Source organism: Chironomus tepperi, unplaced genomic scaffold, assembly GCF_022539635.2.
Source record: "Chironomus tepperi strain 1889 unplaced genomic scaffold, CSIRO-AGI_Ctep_v1 contig_335, whole genome shotgun sequence".
NCBI classification, from domain to species: domain Eukaryota; kingdom Metazoa; phylum Arthropoda; class Insecta; order Diptera; family Chironomidae; genus Chironomus; species Chironomus tepperi.
In genome coordinates this window covers 4,034,939-4,049,112 of record NW_027226457.1, presented here as the reverse complement: position 1 = coordinate 4,049,112, position 14,174 = coordinate 4,034,939, and the positions used below count along the sequence as shown (strand labels likewise).

The following is a 14,174-nucleotide window of genomic DNA, read 5'->3' as shown; positions in this document are numbered from 1 at the left end:
AATCCAACTTTATCCTTCGTCAAGTAAAATTAAAATCATTTTCTCAAATCAAATTCCTTTAATCATCTCAATGAGCAGCAAGAAGACAGAAGTAAGTAAAAAATCAAGGCACAAGAAGAATTATTTACGCCTTGGTTTATATCACAGTAATTCCAAATTTTATTTGCCTCAGCATCAAAAAAAAAATTTTCATAAATTCCATCTTGACAGAAATTAAGCATCAAAAGATGAAAATTCTTTATTGTTTCACTATAAAAAATCCTCAAATTGGATTTTTCCTTTCACTCTTAATCATAAGAATTGCGTGGCAAAAAGAATGGAAGGTCTGAGGAAATCATTTTCATCATTTATCTCGAATTATCTTTCATCTTTTATTTCCCATAAAGGAATTTGAACTGTAATATGTATAGCAGCTTATGCGGTTTTTTTATATAAAGTTTATCAGATTTTCAAGCTTTATTATGTACATTTTGTGCCACATATACTTCAGAAATATGATGATTTATTACTTAATATTCAATATTTGCCACGTAAGGCGGTGGAAAAAAGGCAAGTAAGAACTTTTTTTTTGTTCTTTGTTTCTTTCCTCCTTTTTACTTTCGAATTGAAAAAGTTTCAAACCTTTTTCTGCTTCTTGTGATATTGAAGATGGAAATTGTAATTGATTTTCGCAGCTGCGACGCTTTTTTGGAGCTTAATATCTTCAAATATCATGCTACTTAAAATTTCAAAATTTTAACGGTTTTTTGAGATTTGAATTTTGAAAATGAAAATTTGAAATATTTTTGACCGTTAAAATTGTCAACAAAAAACCCGAAATCCACAAAACAACATTCCTAAACAGGCAATAATCATGCATTTTGTTATGGCATCCATTTCAGCCACCCCAAATGCACACATAACCTAAATTTCCCTTCAAAAACACAACTCACAAAAGAAAAAAGCCACGAGAAGCAAAAAGAACTGAATTAAAATAGCAAAGGCGAGGAAAAAGAAGACAAAAAAAGGCAAGTGAGAAGAAAAACTGCAGAGATCATTGAAATATGAAAAGAACCGAAAGAAGGAAAGAAAGAAAAAAAAATTAATGGCATAATGGAGTGGATGTGTATGTACACACAGAGGACGGTCACACATATCTGAATTCAATGTGTCGCTTAAGGGGCAATAAAAAATCTGTTATGCTTACTCTTGCCATCCGTTCTATCCTATTAATAAATTTAAAGTATCATCGCTCAAGTTCTCTCATTGTTGACCGAGCTGTTTATGGGAGAGAATGGTATGGTGGATATAAGGTTGCAATTTTATTGATCAGTTTGGAATGGAGTTGCGGATATGATTGATTATTGAGGGCAAATGTGCATATATGCTGTAAATCTGAACATTCCTTCCATGAAAATCAAACCCAAAAGGCACACGACGTGAAAATCCAGACTCAGTCCAGATTCGATCAAATCCAAACTCGAGCAAGAGTCAAGTTGGTCAGGAACCGGATTTTTGGCCCTTTTGGGTAGCAGAGAGGCATGCAAATCATTTTCGGAAATGACCATTGACTGTACTTCTATGTTCAGTTTCTAATGACAGTAAATGCACAATTCTATTGGGAATCGAACTCATACCCTCATTAAAGAGTAGATGTTCATCCACATTATACCATCAAATCCCTTACTGTCAACCTGGCAAATTCACTTATATACTTCCAATTCCTCTCTGTCCCGACACTTTAATGAGTAAAACTGACACCTTTAAGTCTTTAAGCTCAAAACCTTTCAACTATTCCCAATAACTGCACCTTTTATGCACTTCCATACAACATTTTTTCCCAACTATCTCATTTTGCTCCTGCACTACACCAAATAAAAATATACTGGAATGAACTGAGTCAAGCCAACAACTGTTATGTTAACACTTGAATGCTTTATGATGTACATTCGCACATAGACTCGACTTTCATATGATATTCTATAGAACACGCTATTCAATTTCCATTTTTTTTTCTCTCCTCAGCACAAAGGCTCTAACTCTCTAAAGAGTTGTACGCTATATTTTCTCTGCAGCAACAGCAGTAGACGTAGAGAGCACGGAAAGGAAGAAAATTCATTTTTAAAGGCAGCAGCAAAAAAAAGTTCGCCATAGGAAAATAATCATAAATAATATCTCCGCTATATTAAATGAAGTCAGGCAGATGTGTATGTATTGTCGGATAGCATAAAAGTGCACGACATGAGATGTGGTAGGAGAGGGAGAGACACAAAAAAAAAGGCACGAGGACGACCCTTAGGGAAAGTTTCTGGAAAAAGTTTTTTGTGAGATTTCTTTTTGAGATTTTCAAGTCATGTCGATTCGGGGTTTGTGGGAACTGAGAATATTATTTGTTGTGTGGTGTGTATGGGAAATAGAGTGAATGATAAGGAAGTTGTGGAGAATATTGAGGAGTTTTGGTGCAAAACGCGTTGTTATTGGTTTACTTAATTACTTATTGTGACCATACTTCTTTTTGGAAGGAAGTTGTCGATAGAGACAGTATTGCACTTGGTATTGGAAATTGGCAGACGGAAGCCAGCGATAGAGACAGCTTTAGGCGCCATCTAAGGTAGGCTATGGATCAAAATTGATCTGTGCGGCCAGTAAAGTAAGTAAGTAACTATGTTCTTATGAAGCGTCAAGTTTACAACAAATCTGACTGCTGATGGCTCTGTCATGTCGTCTGTTTGTAAGGCTACGTTAAATTGACATTCATTTCATCCTAGTGTTAATATAAGTTGCTTAGATTCGAACCTATGCCCAGAATTAGAACAGTATATTTTGAAAATTTTTGTATGAAATCTTATACTTCACAAGAGAAAGTTTCTAGGTTTTTTAACCACGTTTTTCTCAACTTTCTTCGATTTGACTGAAGTATTTTAACTTTGGCTAGCAGTAGAAGTGACTGATTCCAATGATTTTCACTGAACATGGCAACTAACAGTTATTTTCTCTATTATAGAGTCGAAGCTCTGCCAAAACCTCAATCCTTCAACAAGAATATTCAATTACAACCCAGACTAAGTGACAATAACGACTATTTCCCTCTAGACAGCCCAAAAAGAAAATTCCCACAAGGATAGACAAAAATTTATGACTTTCTATAAATTTATCTCCTTTCTCTCATTAATTGCTTCAAGTTTCATAAAAACAATGATGTTCTATCGCTGATGTATATCATCTTTCATCCACTGGTTACACTTTAATTAACAATGAAGAATGAGCAAACCAATTTAATTCGTCGTCTTTACAGCTATGACTAAAAATAAAAATGGACAGCTGAAAAATATTTTTTTATTCAGCTCTTAAATTTAATGTTATTTCATCAGTCATAATGGTGAATTTCACCACAAGTCTTAGTCTTTTTCGTCCGGATATACATATTTTATTATAATGAAGATAATTTCTCTTGTACTACGTCTATCTTATCGTTGGACATTTTTCTGTTTCTCCCTTCCATTCTTACATTATATAAATATTTATCTTTATACATGTTGTACATTGTTGGCACAAGTAAGTCATTTTTAGATAAAAAATAAAAAAAGGAAGAACTTTTTCTTGTGTCTTTTTGTATGAATGATGTGGATTGAAAGTTGTTAAGGCTTTCTCAATGGATTTTGAGAAGTTTTAGGTCAGTTTTTCACTTTTAAGCTTTTAACGGCTTTTAAAAATTCAAAAATTGCATTCTTAAAATTCAAAAAAAACCGTTAAAAAGTAGAATCTACAAATTGATATCAAGGTAAGCAAATCCGTCAATCCACAAGCAATATGAAATCCTATCCTTATTTAGCCTGTCTATCTCGACTGCAATTTCCAATTTCCTCCAAGCACAACAGCAAATCTCAAGGAAATTCTCTTCCTCTTTTCTTTCTTTCCTCATGTTTCTTTACTATCTTAGTACTTGAGATATAATGAATGGATGGAAAACAGCATATCTCGAGAGCCTCTTCAAGATACACATAAAAAAAATGAAGAGAAAAATGGATAAAAATTGCATTTAAAAGCCTTTTTTTCATGAAATGAAGGAGAAAGAAAATAAATTGAGGTTAAGAGCACCAGCAGCATTCGGGATGAAAAGCTTTTTGTTTGTTTTGCAGCAGAGCACTTTTTTTATCGGATGCTTATTTTGATATTGAGAAATAGCTGAACAATCAATTATTAAAATAAATATTATTGATCGTGATTTCATTGAAAAAGTTGCAAACTTTAAAAGATTTAATCATGAAACTATTGTTTTGAATAGCTGATTATTGTAATTGTGATTGTCTGAATTGGTATTTTGAGATCTGCGATGTCTGCAGATTGTAATTTAGTTTAGTTTCTAGATTCGTGGATGAATTCTTTGTTTACAAACATTTTTGGATGAAAATTTTGTGTTTTGTGAAAATTCTGACTTATCTGTGCTTTGTAGATGTTATCATCTGAATCTTTCTATGCTTTGTAGCCTTAAGCAGCTTGAAGTTTGACATTTGATAGATCCAGAACAGCAAAATCTACCAGAATTGGCAAAAATTCGACTTTTTTTGTATTTCATCAATTTTGTACTAAATCAATGCTTACTAACATTCAAATTCTGTACTAAAATGATTCATATTGTATCTTACGACATCAATCCCACTTGAATCCTCGAGTAGAGCCTCAAATTCATCAATATTCCTTTCACCATTCATCCCAAAATTGATTTAAATAACATCACCTTAAAATGACATATCCCCAAACATCCCAAAAATCTCATTATTCATTATCTCCAAAAAATAATCTTAAGTATTCAGTTATATCAATTACGACTTTCAAATCCCTTTTTTTTTGAATCCCATCCTTGAACTTTTTTTTAGGGCACAAAGAATTGACCCGAAAGGTATATCATTACATCCGAAAGATAAATCCCCTTTCTTCTTTATATGTATTTGTATTAAATTGACAACCTTGATGCTCAAACAGATCCCTATCATTTCAATTCCGTTTCTGAATCAATTACTTATGTAATAAATTCCAAAATAATTTGTAAGTAAAAGAAATCTAATTCGAAAATAATGGGGTTCAATTTCATGTCTTGTAGGCTGATTACCTTTCGGATTTTGACAAAATATCCCTACAATGTGTATTTATGTCTTGGGCTTTGTTGTGCGTAATTGAAATAGCTTTTTTCGGATATGAATCAATGTAACGGTTCAATTGTTTGGGGCGAGGTCACCTGTTGTCAATTGTCTGTATGATTTCTTATCAGCACATACAGATGTCGATGTTATGAAGTGGCTTGTTTTGTAATGCTTGCTTGGTTATTATTGAATTTATTCGGAATTATGCAGCTATTTTTAGAATGTTGTGGGGTTATTCAGATCATATCCAGAGCAGCACTAGGAGGGGGCAAGGGGGTATATGCAGATAATGATAGTTTAATGAGTAAGGGTGTGCAAGCACCAGAACCACTAGTTTGATAGCATTACTGTCTAAATATGGTTAACGAAGACATATGAATCGAAAAAGGACAAGCCAAAAATGTCTCCGACCGAGTCTCGAACCCATGATCACAGGGTCGGTATTACAATTGATCCCAAAGTCCTAAACCATTCCGCCACCAAGCCAGTTCGACTCACCTTTCAAGACATGACATAAGACAGTAATTATAGATTCCAATCCCTTCTAAGAAGCACATGATGCCTTTAGATCCAATAAACTTCATATAATTAACAATTTCCTATCAGGTCACTGAACAACCATAGCAATTTACATTCCAAACTTTAATTCTTATTTAATAAAAGCTGGAACTGCTTGAAATAACAAATTACGTACCCACTAACCCAAAAGCTCAATTCCTTACAATTCCTCTACAATAATATTACATTATTTGTTTAAAATTATAAGTCTATGAAATTTTAATGAGGTGCAGAGTTGTAGAATCGACGCAGGAAGTGCATTTGCAATGAGAAGCAATTTGCAATCATCATTTCCATCTCTATTTTTTTTGCTGCTGCATCTTCCTCCTTATTATTATCATATTCAATAAAAAAAATTTTATATTCATCTCCACAGATGAATCTGCAGATTGTTGGCTTCATTCAGTCACGTTCCTTAATATAAAATGAAGCTTTTATTTTATTTTCATATTGAAATTTTTATGAATGTTACAATAACTATAAATATTACCTTGGGAGCATTCAGACATGAAGCTTTAGAAGCTTCGGATACAAGATGAAGGAATTTTGTTAAGATTCGGTCATGTGAGACTGAATTGGGGCGCTTTTTTGAGTTTGAAAAATAACGGTCAACAAAAATTTGAATTTTAACGGTCAATTAATATTTGAATTTACAATTTTAACCGTCAAAATATGAATATTTTGAATTATTTTCGACCGTTAAATATGTCGATTCCAGAAAAAGCTCCATCCAGACAAACAGTCAAGCATAGCTGCAAATTAAACCACAAAACAGCATTTTAAATTTAAAAACCTACAGGAAAATTGAGTACAAGAGACATTCCACATGTGTCTTATATCCACAATTGCAATTTTCAATGCTTTTATAGATGTTTATTTAATTTTATTACGTTCAAGTAACAGCTTCCGTTATATTATTTTTTTGTTCCTTTTCTCTATGTACACATGAATGTACGGTGAATGGAAACAGTATCAACAATGTATATGCATGAATTGTATAACTATTATTGTGTAACTGAATAAATAAAAATGAGAACAAGACATTGTTGTAGATGAGCATGAACTTACTGTAACTGGATATTCATTTTCTAACTCTAGAAAAGTATGTAGGATGAATGGCTGCTTTGTAAGTATTTTTTTTAGCATAGAAAGTTATGAAAAGGACGAGCTGAGTCGCTTTGTTTGAGTATGTCATGTATGGGAAGTATTGTTTATGGCTTGATTTTCCTTCAGGTGATCCTTTGTTTTGTATGTGCTGTATACATGTGCCCGCCTACTTGAATAATTAAAACATTATTTGTTTTTAGCATAGATTACAACTTTTCAGGTGTACGTTACATGCTTATGTAGCTTAGGGCTATTAAAAAATGACGATAAGTAGTCGATAGGCAGCTTTAATAAAGATTTACTTCCTAAAAGCCATTGAATCTCATTAATTATCCATAATCTCAAATATGAGGCACAACATCGTCCATAAATTAATTAAGAACCAAACCTTTGCAGGATTTAAATCCTCTCAGCATTGAACTTTAACTTCCAATCACTTCATTTAAAGGCACAAGCCTTTTAAACTTTTCAAAATATTTTGATTTAGATCCTTGGAATAAAATATATATTCAGCATTACTAACAATGGCTATTGTTGCTACAATAATAATGTTCTCATGCGAGGATGCAGAATGAGCTGAAAGTTCCATTAAAAATGTGGAGAAATAAAAGACAAATGTACAGACTATAAAAAGCCACACATGTTTGTTCTTCATTCCTCTATTCATTCCTTTTTCAAAATATTAGCTATAGGTTTTTATGATGTCGATTTAGTTTTCGAATGGACGAGGAAGTGGAGTTTTGTGAGAATCTGGGGTTATGGCGCATTTTAAGGGGAGTTCCTGAATATCACATGTTATTTGATCGATATAAAGTCCAGTACTATGTTGGGATGACTCTGACTTTGCTGAGTTCGATTGAAATCTGGCGTGACTCTGTCATGAGCGTGAACTCGAACTTGATGCTGAATCCGATTCAAATCGAGCATGATTCTGGCATGAGCGTGAATCTAGCTTGATTCAGATTTAAATTGAATTCGGTACCAAGTCAGGTCAATCACATCGGCCAAATTCTGGATTTTGGATTGATTAATCGACTTGTGCTATTCAAGCTTGATTGGATCTTGGACAATTTTGATAAATAACGACTCATTGAGGTACGAATTGCACCAAAACTTTGGATCTGTCCTGAATTAAACATTAGGAACCACTCCGTCATTGGGAACAACTCGTCAGTATGTATCAATCCGACTCGGTCTGATTCCCAAAGTCGGATTCCGAAGCTGACCAAATGTCAAGATGGTAACTTTCTCGTGACATCCTTTGATACTGCTAAATATACCATTGGCGACCGAGCCATATATAGGATCAGTGTTGATACAAAGGTATCTATGATCAGATTCAAGATCAGAATAAGTACGCTAAAGGATAGAACAAAAGCCTTTCCAAAGCACCTCGTCTGAAGGATACCAGCTCCATAGTCAGCCCAATATTGCCCATTAACCCAAATTATCCACCAATTCTCACCCCTACAAGTACATCCAAGACAAAAAGACACACAATATCACATCCAATTCCTTTTATCATCTTCAACAACAAAAATCCCCCAAAACTATAAAGAAATAAGCGAAAAACTTTTCATATTCATAGCAATTCACCTTATGTGTCTTAACATGCATCGTCTATGGACTTTGCAATATGCATTTCATGTTCCAATAAAAGTTAGCAATAGAACAACAACAATATGAGCCCTGAAATGGCAATAGACACATGTCGAAGGAGAGGAAAAAAAAAAGAAGCAAAATTGCATAGTTTCAGCATGTAGCACACAGATATTCCATGTATATTTTTTTGAAAAAAGCTATTGCACTTGCTTCATCCCTACACTGATTCTATCTAACACTAAAATTGCCATAAAGTCATGAATATCATTTCAGGAAGACACAAAAAAAATAATCAAATTATTTTTTTATTGGACATGAAAAATTTTTGTCTTTTGGAACTGCTGCCAATGCTGTTGTGTCAGATTTTGAATATTGAATGTTGAATTAAATTAAATTTTATGATTGAGGAACGATTTGAGTAAGTAGATGAAGATTTACAGGATTGACTTGATGTGTTATGGGATGTGGATTTGGGTGTTGGATGATGGGATGTGGATGACTTTATGGTCTGTTGCATTGAAGATGTAGTTTCTATGGTATTGTGTCTCTTATGTCGAGTAATCTGACAATATTTGTTATATTGAAGTAAGAACTGCAATGGCTGGATGATTTAGGATTGCCGAGTAGCACATCGGATTGAATCGGAAATTGGCAAGCGGTAACCGGCAATAGAGCTAGTTTTAGACGACATCTGAAGGAGGTCATGGATCATAATTGATTTGTACGGCCAGCGAAGTAAGGAAGTAAGAGTGACACATCATGACGATGACAAGACTTCTTGACGATGGTCATATGCAACAGACGCATATGCAACAGGGGCGTCGGGTGGGTTAGGCTGAAGTGCTTTGAATAAATCGCGGAATTTAGGGATGATTTTGGAATTCTTTCACAAAAACCCTAGAAAATTGAAGAATCCTCAAAAAGAGGGTCGAAGGATGAGAGATGGGGAAGGGGACTGTTGTGAGTTTGACCCCAAGTCCCCTTCCTTTTATACATCCTTAGTCAAATAACCTTCATATGACTGATTTTTCATCATAATATGCTGCTCGGAATTAGATTATGAACATTTATTCTTTTTGATCAAAGTTCGATTCCTACTAGAACATTGACCCTGCCACAATCTGTATTCTATCCGAATCCACTGAATCCTGCCCGAATCTAATGCTCATACCTCAATTATCAATGTCAATTACTCAATTCTGAGTCTGATAAGTAAGTCATTCAACTTGTCGACTCTACTTCTAAACATTCAATTATCCTTACAATTGTATTATATAACATGAAACTTAATACTTCTCTTGTTCCTTGAATAGACTTCTATTCCATTCACAAGTTGCCATCTGCAAACTTCATCCAAAAAATGTTAACAACCTCTACTTGGAAGTAAACCTATAAAGTTTCAATGATCCTAAGAGTCAATAATGATCAACATCATTGAGAGGTTAACAACCCAATGTCATGACGACACCTAAAGTTGACATGCTGAGGAAGTACTTCCATTATTGTTACAATTAGAATTTTTAAGAATCAAGAAGAAATTTCGAATTTTTTTTTATGCTGTATGCTGTATGATTTTAAATTATGAAATATATATGGGGAAGGAATTGCTTGAATGTTGGATATACCAGCGCAGATGAAACTTTTGTTTAAATTCTTTTAGATTAAATTTCAAAGTTTGGAACTTCTTTGACTGTAACATACACAAAATATGAGATTGAGTTTACTTAAGCTACAAGAAAGCAGCAGCAGCAGCTACACATTTGCGACATCTCAAGAAATAATGGCAATGTTAGGAAGTCAATAAATTTATTTACATTCTTCAATGATGCCAGAAGCTATTTTTCTTTTCTAGATCCACCTTTTTTATGCTGCTTCTTCTTCTTCTTCTCAATATTTACAGAATTAAACTTATTCTTGTGATATTAAACAGCGGAAGCTCCGTGCACAATACAAATACTTTATAGAAAACTTGACATTAAACATGATGAAGCTTTGCTATTTATTGTCAATAAAACAAATAATGGAAGTTAAATCGATTGAAAAAACATCGGTTGTTTCATGTCTTTTTGGGGTTATTTGTAGATGCTGTTGTGGATCAGCAACGGATGTATGCATCTAGAATGAGTAATGTTTGTGCTGATGCAATTCTGGGTAAGATTATCAAGGTTTCATTCGCTGGGAAGTTCGAAATCTCAATTTAGATTGAGGTTGGGATTATGAGTGGATAGTGATGGGCAACTCCAGAGTACCTTGTAGCTACTTGTTCCCGAGTGGCAAAATATCATTTTTTGATGTCGAAAAGGTTCCAAAACAATCGATTTGATGACATTAAGTGCACATTTAGTCATTTTACCAAATTGCCGACAACAAGGCAACATACCCGTACCCCAGCGACTATGATGTGCCGCTCTGGATCAATACTTAATCAACCTCATTGCTATAATTAGATTCAATCTTCAATATCAATTCATTCTTATCATTAATTACTATTCTGTCTGTCCAATTCAATTCAAATATATCATTCACATAAGAATTGTTACTAAGACCATTTATGTGATGTCCAATAAAGACGACAATACTAATTACACAAATAGCATGAACATATGCTACTCTATGCACGTGTTTGTCTAAGATTCCAACAAAAATTCACATCCAGTTCCTCATTTAGTTATCAGCAGCGAAAAAGCGGCAATGGTCAAGTGGTTAGAGCGTCGGACTACCGTTCTAACGACCCGGGTTCAATCCCAGGGAAAGTCAAGTTGGATTCGGATGCTTTTTCGCTGTTCTAGTCACACTAACTCGGTTTGTGTGATTCGCGACACACAAATTGGCTAGGTACGTTGTATTGATATACCCTGGGTCATGCAACGTGCAGAGTTGGGGAAAGCAAAACGTCCATTAGGACAGAAACCGTCATCACCTCATTTAGTTACAAATTCATACAGAACAATAGAATATCCCAAAAAGTTTGATTGCCTAATAGTTCAATTAAGCCTTAAGATAAGATTCATCACTTGACCCTCATGTAAAGTCCAAAACTTCAAAATATCTCAAATTTCATAGCTAATAGCATCCTTAAAAGTGAACAATTCTAGGAAGATCCGAATCCTCAAATTCATATCCTGCTATCTTCCTGTTACTATCACCCTTAGCTTCACATTCCAACCTTAAAACTTCTAAGAATTTTCTATATAAAGCTTCTCATCCATTAGTAAAGCTTTCACCTTGAGTTTCATCCATGAGTTAAATGAGGGATTAGATAAATTTCTTTTTGATGTCAGCAGAACGGAAAATTAAGAAAAAAAGCAGGAAAGAAAATTTGATGCTCATCATCACAATAGGTATGGATGTAAGATGAAGAACTAAATTTCATTTAAATGAGATTTTCTCAGAAAATTTCATTTCTTAACAAAATTGCTGTCTTGAAACTCGGCAAAAGGATTAATGGGGGTTAGTGACAAGTTCTTATTTTTCACTGAAAGATGTGCGTCAACTCTTTTAGTGGAAAATAATTAGGAATTTTTAGTCATAAAATTGCGTAGAATATATATTTAATTATGGCATGACTTGCTTTTTATGGAATTGAAGGTAGTTCTTACTATTGATGAGGAGTGTTGCTTATACTAGGAAGGAGTTAGATAGTAATTCCGGAAGTCTCGGTTTCGATGAATTTTAGAGAATTTCATGAAGACAGAGAACGGAATCGAGACTGAGAACAGAACCAAGATTGAGAATAGGACCGAGAATGAGAACAGGACCAAGACTGAGAACAGGACCGAGACTGAGAACGGAACAGAGACCGAGAACGGGACTGAGACTGACAAAGGAACAATTACCCAGAACGGGACTGAGACTGAGTCCAAAATCGAAACTGAGAACCGGATCAACAACGTTATTGAGACCGACACTGAGAAAGGAACCGAGATGGATAAAGGAACAGAGACCGAGAACGGGATCGGGACTGAGAACCGGATCGAGACTGAGAACAGGACCGAAACCGAGAACGAGACTGAGACTGAGAACAGGACTGAGACTGAGAACAGGACCGAGACTGATAAAGGAACAGAGAACGAGACTCAGAAAGGAACAAAGACCAAGAACGGGACCGAGACTGAGAACGGTACCGTCAACGGGATCGAGTCCCAGACTGCAAAAGAAACAGATATTGAGATTTTTAGCAAATTCTTCAGTTTTGGTCTAGAGAATCCTTAGAGTTAGCATCGATAAAGTATCGAAATAGTAAAAGAACTTGTTTGATTTTATGTTTCTAATTGACTATAGACATCCTTAAGATTACATTTCACATATTATAACCCTACATATCATTCTCTTCTAGTTACTACCTAGTCCAAGGACACCCACAAACCATTCTCAAAGACAAACATCTATTTTGAACTTAAAGAACCAAATATGAAGCAGTGCTTTTGCCTAAAATCCAAATTCTTCATATTATCATGTAATCTAGTTCCAATATGTGCTCATCACAACACATCCCATAGCAATAAAATTTATTCAGCACAAAGCCATGTCTCTCACGTCTCTACTAAAAGTCAATGTCACATCATGTACGCCTCATATGAGTGAGACAAATTCAATCATTCCGGATTTCAATGTCATAGCAATAAGTCCATTATTGTGACTCTTATTTTTTTTTCTTTGCAGCATATTTGAGTCTATTCAGAGAATGAACAAACATTCGTTCGCAAATATTTGAATATCCAAAATTTGATTTGCCAAAACAGTTCCTTGGAAAATGCGTCTTGCCTTCATGTTTACTTTATGTCAAATAATTTTTTTCCCATATTTACTGAAAAATTCTTTACTTTTTACTTCAAACACGATGTTTAGAGCAATAAGAAGCTAAAAAGGTATTGGAAACGAGCGTATTCTGTGCTCAACGACGACGACGACAAAAAAGGGTTTTGCTGATAAAAAAAGGAGAAAGTCCTCAAAAATAATCACAAATTTTAGATTCAGCAACCTTTTCGTTACTATTTTATTGTGTCAGATGTAATTGACGTAAAAGATTATTTACAAATGTTAGCTTAATTGCTACTATGGCTTCTTGAAATATTCACATTAATTCAGTTATAATGTCGGGGTATTGTTTTGCTTAAATAATTAAAGATTCCTTCTTCTACTTCACTCATAAATATGACAAAATATGAGTGGAGCTGGTTGTGAATAAATTTTTTTGGCACTAGCATTTTTGGGTGGGAACAAGTAAGAAAGTCACTGTGATTTCGTGAATTAGGCGCATTTTTTGGATAGTAATATGGCTTTTATGACTTCAATATGAAGCTCGTTGTGAATAATTATTTAGGACATGTATTTTTAGGTGGGGACAAGTAAGGAAGTCACTATGATGTTAAGAATAAGGCGCATTTAAAGGAATTTTGTTGAGTTTTGCTATGATATCAATATCGAGCTGATTTTGAATAATTTTGTGCCACATCCTGTGCCACATGTATTTTTAGGTGGAGCAAGTAAGAAAGTCACTGTGATGTAGTGACTAAAGCGCATTTTTTGGATATTGACTGAGTTTTAGCATAGTTTTTAACTGTAATATCAATAAGGCCATACATATGCTTCCTTTTCATCCATCCAGGATTAGTATTCAGATTCAATACTCTATGGAACAAGAGATACAGATGGACACCTGTTATATGTTGCACATAGAGTGGCTCAGAGGTTATTAATCTTAAATGATCAGCACGAAAATTATAACTTGATTGCTAAAAAATGTCGTAATAACTGAACTCAATCCATATATCCAGTGAAAAATGA

General features: G+C 34.3%; 1 protein-coding gene across 2 annotated transcripts in view; it reads right to left on the bottom strand.

The window, feature by feature from the left end:
- Positions 1-14,174, bottom strand: part of Nlg4 (Neuroligin 4) — a 137,132-nt gene that overhangs the window by 14,688 nt on the left and 108,270 nt on the right. Inside the window, exon 1 of one of the 2 annotated variants that reach the window (XM_070644193.1) lies at positions 1,187-1,377. The exons of the other annotated variant lie outside the window; for it this stretch is intronic. The gene's annotated coding sequence lies outside the window, so the exon portion shown is untranslated. Of the gene's footprint in view, positions 1-1,186; positions 1,378-14,174 lie in introns of those variants that run through there. 2 annotated transcript variants of the gene reach the window in all.